Source organism: Chinchilla lanigera, unplaced genomic scaffold, assembly GCF_000276665.1.
Source record: "Chinchilla lanigera isolate Chin_1 unplaced genomic scaffold, ChiLan1.0 scaffold00072, whole genome shotgun sequence".
NCBI classification, from domain to species: domain Eukaryota; kingdom Metazoa; phylum Chordata; class Mammalia; order Rodentia; family Chinchillidae; genus Chinchilla; species Chinchilla lanigera.
Genome location: NW_004955473.1, coordinates 3,126,225 through 3,143,927, shown reverse-complemented (window position 1 = coordinate 3,143,927; position 17,703 = coordinate 3,126,225). Strand labels below are relative to the sequence as shown.

The 17,703-nt window shown below is 42.1% G+C and overlaps 1 long non-coding RNA gene across 5 annotated transcripts in view; it reads right to left on the bottom strand.

The window, feature by feature from the left end:
* The window catches only part of LOC102029614, a 73,303-nt gene that overhangs the window by 41,117 nt on the left and 14,483 nt on the right, over window positions 1-17,703 (bottom strand). For 4 of the 5 annotated variants that reach the window (XR_001237113.1, XR_001237114.1, XR_001237112.1 and 1 more), the window contains exons 2-3: window positions 12,201-12,352; window positions 2,770-2,836 (exon numbers count right to left, since the gene is read on the bottom strand). This is a non-coding gene — a long non-coding RNA (uncharacterized LOC102029614). The remainder of the gene's footprint in view (window positions 1-2,769; window positions 2,837-12,200; window positions 12,353-17,703) is intronic. The other variant, XR_263577.2, reaches the window with a different exon arrangement.

Below are 17,703 nucleotides of genomic sequence, written 5' to 3'. Positions count from 1 at the left end.
GTAACGGTCATTTTATTCTGTGAAGCGGATTAGAAGAATGTATGTAAGTATTGAAAAATATATGTAGCAATAACCCAAAAATTATCAGTTACTGTGAAATGTTTTCTAATGGTGCTTTTCTTTCTCATCAGCACACAGTTATTTCCCAAGTCCTTGGCAAGGATTCTTCTGCTCTTTTCTTTTCATTCCTACATACTAATTATACCCACTAGGATGTTTTGTTGTGGCATCCTCATACATGTATATACTATATTTTGATCATTCTCCCCCAATACTCTTCTCATTTTCTCCCCCTCACCATGTCATATTCTCTGACAGTCTTTTTGCTAAAAAGCATTATTCTTTAATTTACTCCACAAGATATCAAAAGCCTTATACCCAACAAATGAAATACAGTATAGAGTATGGCCATTTTCACTATGTTGACAACTGAGATGCATATGCACTTCTCAGATAAAGAAATACAAACAGCAAACAAATATATGGAAGCGTGTTCAATGTCATTGGTCATTTGAAAATGCAAATTAAGACCACACTGAGATTCCATCTCACTCCAGAAAGAATGGCTCTCATCAAGAAATCAACCAGTAACAAATGCTGGAAGGGCTATGGGGAAAAAGGAGCCCTCCTCCACTATTGGTGGGAGTGCAGACTGGTGCAACCACTGTGGAAATCAGTGTGCAGATTCCTCAAAAAACTAGGATTGGAGGTCCCATTTGACTCAGCTATTCTGCTTCTGGGTATGTTCCCTGAAGAATTAAAAAATCATACCACAGAGATATATGTGCACCCATGCAGATATAGCAACACAATTTGTAATAGCTAGATCTTGGAAACAACTCAAATGCCCGTCAACTGAGGAATGGATAAACAAGGTATGGGATTTTTTTGTACTCAGCCATAAAGAAGGATAAACTTGAGAGGTGAATGAATGCAACTTGAGACCATACTCATAAGTTAAATAAATCAGACCCACATGTGTAAACATTGTATTGTCTCCCTGATGTGAGAAGCTGAAAGAGTAAATAAGTTCTAAAATGTACAATAGATACTGTAAAATAGGAAGAAATTGTTCAAAAGGAAAAAGGAACTAGGATGGGTAAAAGGGAAAAGGAATAGTAGGAAAAAGGGAAAAAATGCAAGTCAATTATACTATTAATGTCTCTTAGTCCATTAAAAAGGAAGATTTGTGCTAATATCAATTGGAGAAATTTTTATGCCCATATCTTGTACCCTAAGCAATTACTTTAAAGATAACAACATGTAATATATTAACTATTGTTATTCTCCTGTTATTTTGTTATGAAATTTTGTTTTACCTTTTTTCCATAAAATAAAAAATATAATATAAAAATAAATGTATTGCATAAATTCGCAAGAAATTTTGAGGACTATGTTCACAAAAATGATGAGAAAATAAGACAAAACTCATACACAGTGATACCTGTGTAACTGTAAGGATGTTGGCAGGTGCAGCATATGTGCATGCTACAGTGATAGCTATGTAGTCTTTCCTCTTGTGGTTAATGAAAATTGTTGCCTACGATTTATAGAAAGTGGAGGACTCCCTGCTTGTCTTGGAGGACAGCCAAGTAACAGATCATTTTGGATTTGCGAAGTGATGCTGCAAAAGATCTCCAGGATTATAGAAAGTCACACCAGAATGGCACAGTAATCCTAGAAAATTAATATCTGAAATGTCAAGAGTCCTAATGCGGAGCCTGGGTTTAAGCCTGAGTGTGACTTGAGGTGGAAAAAAGGCAAAATCACCGCAGAGTAAGTTTGGGGCAACAGGCTAGGCAAAAGACAAGGCAACTTTGTTTCATAGTGCCTCCCTCACAGGCAGTTTTTTTTTTTTCTTTTTTTTTCCAGTCAAGAAGGGAGGGAGAAGAGCACTAGAGGCCAGGACTTGCGCCCATACTCGGAGCACTACTGCCATCATGCGGAAAAAGTTTCAGAATGTCGGGCGCCATTACACTTTCCTTCCCATGAGGCATAGCTATTGAGGAAAGGTTTCTCCTGTTCGGAAATGGGAGAGGCTTGTATTCCAAGCTGGGTCTCTTTGCCTCTTGTAAGTCCTCGAGGAAGACCAGGATGACAGAATTACATCCTAGGGGGGTGAGGGGTCTGCAGTGGACCACCAGCTGCCAGGAGACGCCATAGCACGAAGTTGTTGGGTGGAGCTTCGGTCCCTGTCTGGGTGGACAAGACCACCAGAACCCACTCAGAGATAAAGGAAGACTATAGGACAGTTTTCTCCTACTTTGGTTTCCTCATTGCAGCAGTATAAGAAAAGTGAGAACAGCAAGGACATACTGGTTCTAGGTGGCAGCTGCGCACTCAGGCCTGGTCTCTCACGCCCCAGGTTCTACACAATCAGTCTGCATTTTCTCCTGGCTGCTGGCAGGGCTCAGAAAAAAAGGTTTGCAGGCTAAGCTTGGGTCTGGGTATCTCAACTCCCACAGGTCCTGCCTTCCTCAACTGCTAGATCTTTCACGGAGGAATTGCTCATCGCTCAGGAGTTCATGAGACCATTTCCTTAGGATGGAAGGATTGCCCCAGTATTGCTGCTTATCTTCTTCTCGTCGAGTTTGAAAAAAAGTACTGTTAAAGAAAAAGAGAGAGAGAGACAGAGAGAGAGACAGAGAGAGAGAGACAGAGAGAGAGAGAGACAGAGAGAGAGAGAGAGATCTAAGGTACCCAGCCCCCATCAAGCAGCTTCTGAAGAGCTGAATTCCCATTTCTGGTCGTCTTCACGTGGCATTCTACCTCAAATGTTTCCTGTTCATATCAAGTTGTCTTGTGGGATTGGGAGCCAAGCCTCAGGATCCCATGCCTAGGAAGAAAGAGAAAACGTTCACAACTAAGGGCTTGGAGAAGAACAAATCTAGGCACCAGGGTGCTTCGCTGCTGTCCTGCCTCATTTCCCAGATTCCCTGGAAATCCTAGTCCACATTCAGATGCTGGCCATAATGACGTCCAAGAAAACATTTTCTCAAGAGGATGGAAACCAAGTATACAGTGGATTTTTAAAAATCTTGTGAGACCAAACTAATAGCTTCTGTGAGTTTTCAAGTTCAAGACTTTTGTCATGACAGGATATGAGGGCAGATCGATGGTGTTTTTCTATTGGTTCTCTGTTGAAAAAAAAGAGCAATACTTAGTCCTGAGAAAAGCATTATTTACCTCACAGTAGCTAATGTTCTACTTGCCCTCTTCATAATTAGTTCCTGAGAGAAAATCCTCAACAACCTTAAAAGGAACCCACCCTTTGGGTATGGAGACCTCCATGTGCTCCACTTTTACTGGAACTAAAAGTCTGTGCTGTTCACTGCTCAGTGGAAGACTGGGGAGATAGAATTAGTAAAAGGAAAGAGATTTATTCAAACTCAGCCTTGAGGAAACTAGAAGAGACTTTTCCTGTTCTAAATATCTACCTTTAGGGGCTTTGGGTTGTAAAGTACTTTATTGGGAAAAAAGGGCAAACAAGAGGCAAGAAATCGATGTGCTAGGCTGGACCTTGTGGTCCACAGTGACTAACTCCTTATCTCTATCTCCTGTTCTTCCGCAAAACATAAAAAGTCACCTTCACATGTTTGGGCCAGGATCTGCATGTTCTTTCAAAAACCCCCAACTTTTCTGTAATTGCAGTCATATGACCTGAGCAGAAGAAGAGGCATTATTGAAGCCTCTTCCTAAAATATAGGCTACTATATTTAAAAGTTTATGGAAAAGATTAGAAAGATCAGGAAAAAGTGATAGTGGTAAAGTCAGCTTCCCAGTACTCTGCTCTGCTATACTGTGACCCATACGTGCAGAATGCAGAAGGCTGGCGAAAATCCTGCAGGTGCTTCACTCCTGCAGACATTCTGTTTCTCTGTCTGCTACTCAGTATCTGTATTAGGAAAGTGTGGAGGTAATGTTGGGCTACTAATCCATAGTGACCTGCAGTGCTTCAACAACTTGCTCAAGTGTGACCTCTCTGGGGCTCTTGTTGACTTGATCATTTGTGTTTAGAAATCTGCTGTGATTCTGATGGGCTTTCCTTTATAGGTGATCTATTTTTTTTCTCTAAAAGCTTTTAATATTCTGTTGAATTTCTGGGATCTTGATTATTATATGTCTGGGTGTAAATTTATTTTGGTCATAGCTTTTGAAATTCTATGCCTCACTTACCTGTATGTCACATTCTTTTCCCAGGCTTGGGAAATTTTTGCTATTACTTCTGAAAATAGTCTTTTTATGTCATTTGTGTTGGCTCCTACTGTTTTGTTGACACATATTAGTCTTATACTATTCTTCTTTGTATTGCCTGCAGCTGTTGAATTGCTATTTACTGTGTCCTTGTTATTTTTATGTGATCTTTCCTTTCATGATTGATAGCTACAATGATGTCTTCAAAGTCTGTGAGGGTGTCTTCAGTTTCATTCAACCAGTTTTGCCAGCTTTCAATAGAATTTTTAATTTCCTATCTCTTTGAATCTGTGTCATGCATTCAAACTCTTTACTATATTCTCCATCATTTTTGTATGCTCCTCTATTTTTTTAATCTATGTCTTCTTTAGGTATGCTGAGCAATTCTTTCATTATGGTTGTCATTTTTTTTTTCCTGAGAGATTATTTCTGATATCCTCTATAGCCTCCTGGAATTGTTTCTTTATTTCAGTTGCTATCATTTCAGAAATTTCAGGTGTGTGACTCCCAGTTTCTTCTATGTTGGTGTCTCCTGGACTTGTTCTCGGTGGGCTGGAGGTCTGAGATTGCATTTTGCTCCTTCATCTTGTCATGTTCTGGGTTCCTCTGGTAGGGCAGGTTGCCAGGTCCCAGGTACTTTCTGTGCTCGCTGACCCTCCCATGGGGTAGGGGATGGGTCAGGCCCCAGTTCCCCTGGGAAAACTGGTTGCCAAGCCACGGGTGTTTACTGCACTGGCTGCCCTTCCAGGGGTGCAGGGAGATGGGTTTTGCACTGTGTTCCTCTAGCCCAGCCAGTTGCCAGGCCCCCAACACTTCCTGCACTTGCTGTCCACACTGGCTGCCCTTATCCTGGTGCAGGTGAGATGGATCAGGCACTGTGTTCCTCTTACCCACTGGGTTGCTGGGCCCTAGATGCTTCCTGCACTGGCTGCCCTTCTTGTGGTGCAGGGGAGACTATTTGCTAATATTTTATTAGAGATGTATGCAGCTATGTTCACTAAAGAGAGTGGCATGTAGTTCACTAATTTGGTTGGGTTATTTTCTGGATTTGGAATCCTGGTAATTCTCACTTGCAGGAATAACTCTGGGCGTATTCTTTCCCTTTCAATATCATGAAAGCATTTGAGGAGTATTGGTGTTAGTTCTTCCTTAAACTTCTTATACAATTCAGTGGTGGACCCATTGGGAAGTAGGGTTCTCTTCATTAGTATTTTTTTGCTGGTCCATTTCATTGCCTGTTATTGGATTATACAGGGTTTTCATATCACGTGGGTTCAGTTTGGGTAATTTACACGTATCTGTGAATCTACCCATTTCCTATCAATTCTCCAATCTATTAGAGTACAGGTTCTCAAAGTAGTTACTAATAATCTGGATTTTAGTGGTATCTGTTGTGATTTTGCCTCCTTAATTACACTGATTTGGGTCTTTCCTTTATTTTTATAATATTGGCAAGGGGTATGCATATGCTTTTTATTCTTTCAAAGAACCAATTCTTCAATTCATTCGTTCTTTGTATTAGTTTTTAAGTCTTAACTTCATTAACTGCAAACCTGAACAAAATAAATTACATTCTTCTTCCCTGGGATTTCCCTGATTCTAAGTTTTTGCCAAGATCCACAGATGTGTAAAAGTGCTTCATGACATATTTTGCAAGTTTAATCCTGGCTCACTGATACTTTTCTGCAGATATGGTGTCATGGCATTGCTTATTTCACCATTCTTGCAAACATCATCTTTGCAATTTGCTTTTGGTACTTGAAGAAACACATGAACATCTTTAGAATATACTCAACCCAACAGTCAGATTTGAAGACATGAAATGGTCTCAGGGGTCATGTTATAAATTTACAGCAAGGACTTTAAATGTGTGTTCATTTTTAAAAATTTTTACTTTTTTTTAATATTAATGACCAATACTACTGTTAACAGTTTAGTCATCATTATGCTTCAAAAATAGATGAAGGTATACATCATGTTTTTTGTTTAGATTAGTTAAACTATGTGGAGTACTCCTCCTCCTAGCTTTTTGAAAATACTACTGTAGAAGAACTCCAAAGAATTCTCAGTTTGAATAGAAGTGACCACTTCTTTGGCCTTCCTAATTCCTAAGAGGAGCCTATAGACATTTGTGTGTACTTGAAAAACTCGCCAAGCATCCTAGATCTTGTAATGTGTCATTAGGAATTATCTTGTCATTTGTGCTTTGTCCCCACAGCAAAGTGACATTGTGGAGGCCTGCTAACCTTGGTGCCCAATGAACAGGAACAACAAATTTGTGCCCCTAAATTCCTGGATTTCATTTGGAGTGAAATCTTCTAACACTGTCCACATTGGAAAGCAACTTTAGCCTTGCACATGTCTTCCTGCATCAGAATCTCTGTACTCTGCTGGCTGAGAAATGTTCCTCCACTCTCCAAGCTCTATAACAGAGCATCACCAATATTCAGAGGCATAGCGACACATTACGAGGGTTCCAAAGAAGGAATGTACAGATTCTATCCCAACACACTGCATTTGTGTCTTTCTCCTGGTGGCCTCAGAGAAAAGGATGGGAAGCCAGCTTGGGTATGGGTCTCATTGATCTCAGCAGCCCTGCTTTCCTCATTGGCTAGGACTTTCATGGAGGAGCAATTCAGGACTTAAGGCTTGATAAAATACATTCCACACAATGGAAGTATTGCTCCAAAAGAATGAAACAGCCCACTTCCATGTGCTCTACCTCCAATTTTCACCTTTGAAAACAAACACTAAAACCTGTATTTTACCTTACCCTTTCTTTAACTGTAAAATATATTCCACTATTAGAATGCGGATTTTGCTATCAATTTGATGTCACCTATAGATTTTTTTTTTTGTTGTTTTTTTTTTTTTTTTTCCGGTACCAGGAACCGAACTCACGACCTTGCGCTTGCCAGGCAGGCGCGTTGCCACTGAGCTAAACCACCAACCCCATCAGCTGTAGATTTAATGCTCCAAGTCAGCTCCTGGCATCAGGCTTTCTAAAATACAAGGCAATAGGGTTCCTATTTTTTTGGTCTGTTTGCAAAGTTTTTTCAGACAGGAAGGGCGGGAGGGGAGTCCCCGCGGATTCACTCTCAGCACACTGCTGCCATCGTGCGGAATAACTTTCATTATACCCAGCGCCATTATGCCTTCCTTCACATCAGACCAAGTGTTACGGAAGTTTCTGTTTAGTGAGTTAGTTGAGCCTTTGGCTCCAAAGTGCACCTCTTTGCTTTCTAAGGCCCCACAAGTGCCATATACACTGGAGCTACCTTGCTGTGGGGATTAAGGGACCTGGAGCCGACCTCCAGCTGCCAGGAGCCGCCATTACAGGAAGTCATGGGGACCAGCATAGGTTCCTCTGCGGACTGGTGGACCAGAGACACATTGACACAGCTATAAGCTACTGGTAGCACTTACTCCTTTGCCTGCCACTTACAGCAGTTGTTAGTGGGGCTTTAGGTGATGTCATCCTCGTATGGGCTTTGGGTCCCTACTTGCAGCATTGTTAGAACACTAAAACAGGACCATTCCAACTGGCATCTGCACTTACAGTCCAGGTCTCTCTCCAAGTTTTGCTCCAACACTCCGCATTTGTGACTTTCTTCTGGTGGCCTCAGAGAAAAGGAAGAGAAGCCAGCTTCGATGTGGGTCTATCTGACCTCTACAAGCCCTGCTTTCTTCATTAGCTCCAGTTTTCTTGGAAGAGCAGCTGATAACTTAGGGCTTCATGAAATCTCTTCCCCAAAATAACACTAGAACCTGTAGCTACCTTACCCTTTCTTTAAATGTAAAAATACATTCCACTATTAGAATGCTGATTCTGCTTTCAATTTGATGGCAACAGTAGATCTAATACTCAACGTGAGCCTGTTGCACCAGACTGGGTCAAAATAGAAGGTAGCCAAGGGTCCCAGCTTTTCTGTCTCTGCAACGTTTTTTCAGATAGAAAGGGCGGAGGGGAGCGGAGGAGGACTCCAGCGCGGTGCTCTGCTGCCATCCTGCGGAGGAACTTTCATAATACGCAGCGCCATGATGGCTTCCATCCTACCAGATGGAATCTTTTGGAGGATTCTATTTAAAGAGTTAGTACACGCATTGGCTCCAGACTGAGCGTCATTGCCCTCTAAGGCCCCACAATAGCCATACACACTAGAGCTAGCTTTCTGTGGGGATTAATGGAACTGGAGTGGACCTGCAGGTTCCAGCAGCCACCATTACAAGAAGTCATGGGGCCTGGCCTTGGCTCCCCAGGGGGAAGACAGGACCAGAGACCCACTCGTAAATCCCTAGGCTTTTGGAATCACGAATCGGCTCTGCCTGCAGCTTTAAATGATTGTTCCCTGGTCTTTAGGTGATGGCCTGGTGCAATGATAGTGAACCTATGGCCCCAGCACTCCAGAGGGATGTTAGTTATCACTGAAATCTCTAAGAGGTTCACCAGCACTGGACCTGTTGGTAGGGGCCTGGGTCCTTCCTTGCAGCAGTGTGAAAACACAAAGGCAGTGCATTCCAGGTGGGAAGTGCACTCTCAAAACTGCTGCCTCACTCTCCAGATTCTATTCCAACACACTGCATTTGTATCTTTCTTCTGCTGGCCCCACAGGAAAGGATGGGAAGCCAGCTTGGGTGCCAATCTAATTAATCTCAGCAAGCCCTGCTTTCCTCATTGGCTGGGACTTTCTTGGAGGAGCAGTTTATACCTTAGGGCTTTATGAAATCGATTCCCCACAACGGAAGGATTGCTCCAAAAGCACCAACAGCCACTTCCATGTGCTCTACCTCCACTTTTCACCTTTGAAAACAAACAAACACACTAAAACCTGTAGTTTACCCTACCCTTTCTTTAATTGCAAAGTATATTCCACTATTAAAATGCAGATTTTGCTTTCAATTTGATGTCAGCCATAGAATTAATACACCAAGTGAGCTCCTGGCACCAGGCTTTCTAATATACAAGGCAATAGGGTTCCTGTTTTTTTTGTCTGTTTGTAAAGTTTTTTCAGACAGGAAGGGCGGGAGAGGAGTCCAAGCGGACCGATTCTCGGCACCCTACTGCCATCGTGCGGAAAAACTTTCACCATACCCAGCGCCAAAATGGCTTCCTTCTCATCAGACCAAGTGTTACAGACGTTTCTATTTAGTGAGTTACTAGAGGCTTTGGCTCCAAAGTGCGCCTCTTTGCCTTTTCAGGCCCCACAAGGGCCATAAACACTGGAGCTATCTTGCCGTGGGGATTAATGGAACTGGAGTGGACCTGCAGCTTCCAGCAGCCGCCATTACAAGAAGTTATGGGACCTGGCTTTGGCTAGCCTGGGGGAAGACTGGACCAGAGACCTACTCGGAAATCCCGAGGCTTTTGGAATCATGAATCTGCTCTGCCTGCAGCTTTAAATGATTGTTCGCTGGTCTTTAGGTGATGGCCTGGTGTAATGATGGTGAACCTAAGGCCAAGGACTTCAGTGGGATGTTAGTTATCACTGAAATGTCTAGGAGCTTCACCATCACTGCACCTGTTGGTAGTGGCTGTGGGTCCTTCATTGCAGCAGTGTGAAAACGTAAAGACACTGCATTACAGGTGGGAACTGCACTCTCAGAACTGGTCCCTCACTCCAAATTCTATCCCAACACACTGCATTTGTATCTTTATTCTGGATGATGGGAAGGCAGCTTCCATGTGGGTCTCATTGATCTCAGCAAGCCCTGCTTTCCTCGTGGGCTAGGACTTTCTTAGAGGAGCAGCTCATGACTTAGGGCTTTATGAAATCGATTCTGCAGAATAGCAGTTTTGCTCCAGAAGAACCAAACAGCCCATTTCTATGTGCTCTACCTCCACTTTTCACCTTTGAAAACAAACAAACACACTAAAACCTGTAGCTTTCCTCAACCTTTAAGTGCAAAATATGTTCCACTATCAGAATGCGGATTTTGCTTTCAATTTGATATCAGCCATAGATTTAATACACCAAGTGAGTTCCTGGCACCAGGCTTTCTAAAATACAAGGCAATAGGGACCCTGGTTTTTTTTTTTTGTCTGTTTGCAAAGTTTTTTCAGACAGGAAGGGCGGGAGGGGAGTCCCGGCGACTCATTCTCGGCGCCCTACTGCCATCGTGCGGAATAACTTTCACCCAACTCAGCGCCAATATGGCTTCCTTCGCATCAGACCCAGTGTTACGGAAGTTTCTATTTAGTGAGTTAGTTGAGGCTTTGGCTCAAAAATGCACCTCTTTGCCTTGTAAGGCTCCACAAGAGCCATACACACTGGAGCTACCTTGTTGTGGGGATTAAGGGACCTGGAGTCGACCTCCAGCTGCCAGGAGCCCCCATTACAGGAAGTCGTGGGGGGGGGGGCTTCGGTTCCTCTGGAAACTAGTGGACCAAAGACAGCCTAAAACAGCTCTGAGGTGTTTGCAGCCCTTATTCCTTTGCCTGGTACTTAGAGCAGTTGTTAGTGGGCCTTTAGGTGATGTCATCCTTCTGTGGGCTTTGGGTCCCTACTTGCAGCATTGCTAGAACACTAAGACAGGACCATTCCAACTGGCATCTGCTCTTACACTCCAGGTCCCTCTCCAAGTTTTGCTCCAACACTCCGCATTTGTGTCTTTCTTCTGATGACCTCAGAGAAAAGGATGTGAAGCCAGCTTGGGTGTGAGTCTCATTGATGTCAGCAAGCCCTGCTTTCCTCATTGGCTAGGATTTTCTTGGAGGTGGAGTTCATAACTTACGGCTTTATGAAATGGATTTCATACCATGGAAGTATTGATCCAAAAGAACCAAAGGGCCCACTTCCATACGCTCTACATGCAGCTTTCACCTTTCAAAAAAATGTCCAAAGAGACAAACACACTAAAAACTGCAGCTACCTTACTCATTCTTCATTGCAAAATATGTTGAAGTCTTAGAACTCTGACTTTGCTTTCCATTTGATGTCAACAATAGATTTAATACATGAAGTGAGATGGTAGAACATGCTTTCTAAAATACAAGGCAATAGGGTCCCTGGTTTTTCTGTCTGCAACGTTTTTTCAGACAGGAAGGGCGGGAGGGGAGTCCACCAGGACACATTCTCGGCACACTGCTGCCATCGTGCGGAAAACCTTTCAACATGGCCAGCGTCAATATGACTTCCTTCTCATCAGACCAAATGCTTTCCAAGATTCTACTTAATGAGTTAGTAGAAGATTTGGTTCCAAAGTGGCCTGTTTGCATTCTCCGGTGCAAGAGCCATACACACTGGAGCTACGTAAAGGGCCCCAGAGTGGACCAGCAACTGCCAGGAGCCGCCATTACACGAAGTCGTGGGGCGGGCTTGGGTTTCTCTGGGAACTAGTGGACCAGAGACCCATTGAGAGAGCTCTGAGCTGTTGGCATCACTTACTCCTTTGCCTGCCACTGAGAGCGGTTGTTAGTGGGCCTTTGGGCGATGTCCAGGTGGTGTGGGGTACTGGTCCCACCTTCAGGCATTGTTAGAACAGGAGAGGGGAGCGGTCCAACTTGCAGCTGCACTTTCAGTCCTGGTCCCTCACTCTCTTAGCTTTGCTCGAGCACTCCCCATTTGTGCCTTTTTTGGGTGGTCCAAGGGAAAAGTTCTTGAAACCAGCTTGGGTGTGGGTCTATCTGATCGCATCAAGCCCTGCTTTCCTCATTGGGTAGGGTTTTCTTGGAGAAGCGGCTCCTGACATAGGGCTTTATGAAACGTTTTCCGCACGATGGCAGTGTAGCCCCAAAAGACACAAACAGTCCACCTCCATGGGCTCTGCCTCCACCCTTCGCCTTTGAAAAAAATGTCCAAAGAGCTAAAGACGCTAAAACCTTTGACTGCTTTACCCTTTCTTTAAGTGTAAACTCTGTCCCATTACTTCGGTGCTGCTTTTGTTTTCAATTTCATGTCAGCAATAGATTTGATACTCAAGGGCCTGTGGTCTATCCCAAGCTCCACAACTGTGAAGGGAATAGAATATTTTAAGAATTTTGTAAATGTGAGATCTAAGCTACTCACGGTCATCACTCAGCTTGTCTTTCCCAAAATCAGCTTCACATGTCCAAGCCTTCCCGTTATTGTTCTTCTTCATGCAACATTCTACCTCCAGTGCTTCCTTGTTCATCAAATCGTCTTCCTGGTATTGATGACCAAACCTCAGGGATCCCTGCCTAGGAAGGAAAACAAATATTTACCACTTTGGCCGTGGTGAAGAACAAATCTAGCTCCAGGTGCTTGGTCCTCACCCTGACTGGAGTCCCAGGTTCCCTGCAAGTCCTACTGCATGTTCTCAGCTAAGCACCAGTCCTTGTGTGTTCATCAGAGACTGACTTTAGGTGGACCTAACACACTGAAGGCTGACCAGTGTCTGACCTGAAGTGAGGCATATAAGTGAAGGTGTATGTACTCCAATCCTTTTGGTCCTGTGTATTTATCCTCTAACAATGGAGTGCAAGCATTTTCACACAGAAAGTGGCCTATCCTTACTTCTCATGGTTGTACTTCGTATGAAGGTTATTATTTTCATTTACAGACAGCGCTTACATTTTCCCCTTGGCAAGTCAGACATGAGGTGAAAAGGATTCAGAACATAGATATGTGCTCATCAATAGACAGGCACAGTCATAAAACTGTATTTCACAGTGGTAACTTTTTGCATGTCTCTCCCAGTTTTTCCAATGCCTAGAGACAATGTTCTAAGGAGACACTGAAACAACATAATACATTTGCATTTAAGTTGTATTTAGTTACCTATCGGGTTTTAGAATCCACATTTTTGCTTCTCATTCTCAGGCTGTTTTTCATATTATGATAAAATATTTACAAAACCTGCAGCATAAAACTGATCTTTGCAATGACCTTCATCAGTATATTCTGTTCAAAATATTAAGTTCTCTAATATTTTTATCTATGAAAATCTCTTCATCTCTATATATACTTACATAGATATGATTTATATGCATTATATAAATGTATACCTATATATCCTTTAAAATTGGTATTTTTATGCCAATATATTTATTCTAGTACTTACCACATGGTTTATCACATGTCTGTCCCTCAGTTTCTGGCAGGCTGAGGCAGCATTATTGCAAATTATGCAACCAAGTAGACTGAGCCTCAAAATAAAAAGGGATGTACTGCACATCAGTGCAAAGAACTTGTTTCAAACCCTCATACAAGTGGGCAAAAGAAGCTTTTATCTTAAAGTTGGATTTTGAGACACTGATTCACTCAGGACTAACTTGCTGTGATCCTGCCTGAGCATCAGGAGGAATCTTAAGTCTACCTATACAGGATAGTTAACATAGTTGATCTACTGTCTTCTATTTCTTTGCTGAAAGAAACTGTCAATGAGTCCTGGATTGATCAATATTGCATGTCTCTATCTGTTTCCATGAGAAACCACTTTGAAGACAGCGATATGTAACTGTGTATTGTCTGAGCTGTTCTTTTGATACTTTGTGAAAGGTTGTTTGTGTGTTAATGTTTTCCTCCTTTTATTTAAGAAAAAAAAAAAGCTCCAAAGAAAGAAAGCGAAAGTTAAAGAGAACCTTTGAGCTTGGAATCTTTCAAATTCAGGCATCTGGATTGTGCCCTCAGGAAACTGAAAACTGGATGTAGTTCCACCATTCACAGGCAGCTAAAATTGTTCATTAAGCTCTATCTATATATAGATAGAGAAAGAGAACTGTTGCACCTTTCTATCTCTCAAATTCAAGCATCCTGACTGAACTCTCAGAAAACTTAAAGATGGACACATGGTCACAGCATTTGCATACAGCTACATTTAATCATTAATTTCTGTTGATATACATATAAATACGCTTCCCTAAAATTTCATACCCAAACATGCACTTCCTCTACCACTGACCACAATCCCAAATACCAGCTTTTGAAACTCTGTGTATGCACATAACTTTATGCACTTACAGGCACCACATGCTCATTTCTGTTCAGATATCATTGTGTGCATTTAACAATGTACAGTCTTCAGCAGCACCATACGCTACCACTGGCAAAGTTTGGAGCACTTGTATTTTATATTTCACTCTAGACATGTCAAAATGTATAAAGCAGAGCCCATGTATCAGGCCAATTCCAGGGAGAAACAAACCACGCATGTATACCTGTGAGCAGGGGCAAATGGTGGGGGTGTGGGGGACTCTGTAATCACAGCTCTCTGGAAGGCTGAGGCAGGAAGATGGAAAATTTGAGCCCATCCTGGGCAATTTAACAACTTAGCAAAAACAATCTAAACAAAGAGAAAAACAACAGCAGCAGCAGCAGCAACAACAAAGGCTTCTGATGTAGCTCAGTGTGACAGGCTTGCTGCTCAGTCTACAGAAAAGGAAAACTACACCTGTGCTACATATGAGCAAGTTTTCCTCTGCTTATATCACCTGTAGTTTTCTAAAGCAATGCTCATGTTTCATTTTGTTGTTGTTGCAGTACTGGGGATTGAACCCAGGGCCTTCACACTCAGACGCATCCCGTTTTCTAATTTTCATATTCAGACAGGGTCTAGTTAATTCGCTAAATTTCCCAGGCTGGGCTTCAACCTGCAATAGTGCTGCCTCAGGCACCCACAGTGCTGGGATTACAGGCATGAGCCACCAGGCCTGGATTTTCATACCAGAAATGTTAAAGCAAGTTCTCTTCACTTGTAACTCGAACACAGCATATTTAAAATATAATATTTTTTAGAACACTTACATGTTTAAAAATGTTGCTGCTTTTTAAAATTGAGGTAAAATTCATTGACCATTTTGCTCTGCATAATTCGGTGGCATTCACTACATTCACTGTGCCAGCTTTACTTTTTTGTAGATCCACATACTTTTCATTCACTCCAACGAAGCCCTAGACTCACTATGCACACATTCCTCTATCCCCACACTGTCCAGCTGTCTGCACACTCTATTTTGTTTTGGACCTCTGTGGTGTCACCTAATATTGGCAAGTTCATACAAACACAACCATTGCCCAACTTGGACTTGTGTGGTTTGCATATCATTTTCAAGTAATTAGAATACATCAATTCTGCACTTCTTCTCATGCCTCAATATCACTGCTTGCAGGTCCAACCACATATGGTTTCCTCACTCAGCAAGTGATGGAAATTTGGCTTCTGCCCATCTTTCTCCTATTCCTACAAGTGCCACTATGAACATATACATAAGGACTTTTTTCAGTACCTTTTCAATTCTTTTGGCCATACAAGGAGTAATCACAAACTATGGTGAATGTTTAGATTTCTAAAAATTTTTTATTGTAAAAGACACTTTGTCATTCACCTTCCTCAGCATACTCCTCCTTGATTCAAACACACTCATGCCATCCATCTTGCCTTTTTCCAAAGAAGTTCTGGAAGCCCTGAGACTATGTTTCAACACACAAACAAACTAACAAAGAAAAATGAAAATAAAGAATTGGTGTCTGCCTGATTTGGTGGTACACCTATGATCCCATCACTGGTGAAGCTAAAGCCTGAGAATCTCCAGTTTGAAGCTAGCCTGGACTCCACAGGGAGACTGCACCTAACAATCACAACAGGGCAAACAAATTGATTTGGCTAGAGAAATTACAAGAAAGAGACAGCTTTCTTGCAATTCCACACGCATTCTGGGATCAGCTGTCACATTTCTGTAAAAATGCTCACTGGGATAGTTATAGGGATTGAGTTGCGTCTGGGGACCTCTTAACAAAGGAGTGCTGTGTTAACCATTCTCAGTCTTCCAACTCATGAGCACGATGTCTCTGTATTTCATTAAGTCATCTTCAGTTCCATGAAATGCATTTTGCGTTTTCTCTTTGCTTCTTAAGGTTTTCATTTTATTAGTACTACACGTTTGTAGTATACAATAACCTCATTCCTCATGGGGAGTTAGTACATGTACGTAACACATCTTCATTCTTTTTTAAAAATCCCCTTTACCTTTCCTAGCTTCTCCCTCCTTGATCTCTTGGTTGCTTTCTTTTTTCCAAAAACTTTATTTCTCTATTTCCTATTGGCTATCTTTATTTTGCTTTTAATTTATATTTTGGTTATCATATAAGACAGATTATGCAATAATTAAGGCATGTGTCTGATTTATTGTACTTAACATTCTGGTCTCAGGGTGCATCCATTTTCCTACAGATCACTCAAATTTATCCTTCTTTATGGCGGAGTAGTGCTCCATTGTCTGTAAGTACATTTCCTGAAGCCCTTCATCTATGGATGCCATACTGGCTATGTCGAAGATGTAGCTACTGTGAACAGTGCAACTATAAATATTGGCGTATGTACTACTGTAATATGATGCCCTTAACGCTCATGGAAAGACACAGAGAAGAGAAATAGCTGGGTCAAATGGAATTTCTACTGTTTGCCACTTTCAATAAAATAGGCTTTCATTTCTTTAAATAAAATGCTGCTTGAAGTACACTGCTTATTTTGATGCTTTTGCAAATGGAGTTAACTTCGTAATTAAAATTTCAGAATGCTATTTTCCAGTGTACACATATAAAACTATGACTGATTTGGTTTTCATTATTTTTTGAGACAGATTCTCTCTGTAGCCAGCATGACTTTCAATCATGATCCTCCTGAGACATGCCCAACACCAAACCTGACAGTTTTGCATTTCCTTTCTTTGCAGAACTGTTTTCTACATTCATTTATTAGTACTAAAAGTGTCTCTGTGGATTTTGAAGGATTTTCTTTGTATGAGACCTTTGCAAATGACAGTGACCGTTTTCCTTCTTCTTTCCAATTTGGATGGCTTCTCTATATGTTCCTTGCGAAATTACCTTGGTTAGAAGTTGCAATAGAAAGTTCAATACAACAGGACAAAATGGGCATTTTTGCCTTATTTGTGGTCATTGGGCAAAGTTTCACTCTTTCACCTTGGAGTGAACTAGGAGCTAAACACCTTTCATAAATGCCCTTTGCTTTATTAAGGAAATTCTCTTTAGGCAATAGTTAATTCAGGTTTATTGCTTTTCTGGAGGGAGGAAGTGGAACAATCCTTTATTCAGCCCCTTTCACTGACATTCTTTTGCCACCTGCTTCTCTTTTCTACAACAGTTATGCTTCTTGACAAGGCACCTGCTAGAACAGCCACATACCTGTGAAGATGAGATGTGGGGTCATGGTGGCCCACGTCCAAGAGACAAGGACTCTTCAAGTGTCAGTGGATCTCCTGTCCTTTTAACTGGTCTTGGTCCTCCACGTTTCATGTAGAACTACTGCACTAGAATATACAAGTCTCCTTATGCTTTTTGTTCAGCTCCTATAGTCCTTTCAAACTTGGTGGCCCCTGAGACCTTCAGCAAACCCACCTGCTGCTACTCGATGCCACCTGCAGTGCCCTGCCCTTGCTGTTGTCACACTGCAACAAGTAGCGCTCCATCCACCAGTGTACAGCGCCATCACTTAAAGCCTTCCGTTTCCTTTCTCTCTCTCTCTCTCTCTCTCTCTCTCTCTCTCTCTCTCTCTCTCTCTCTCTTCCTCCCTTCCTTCCTTCCACCACTCCCT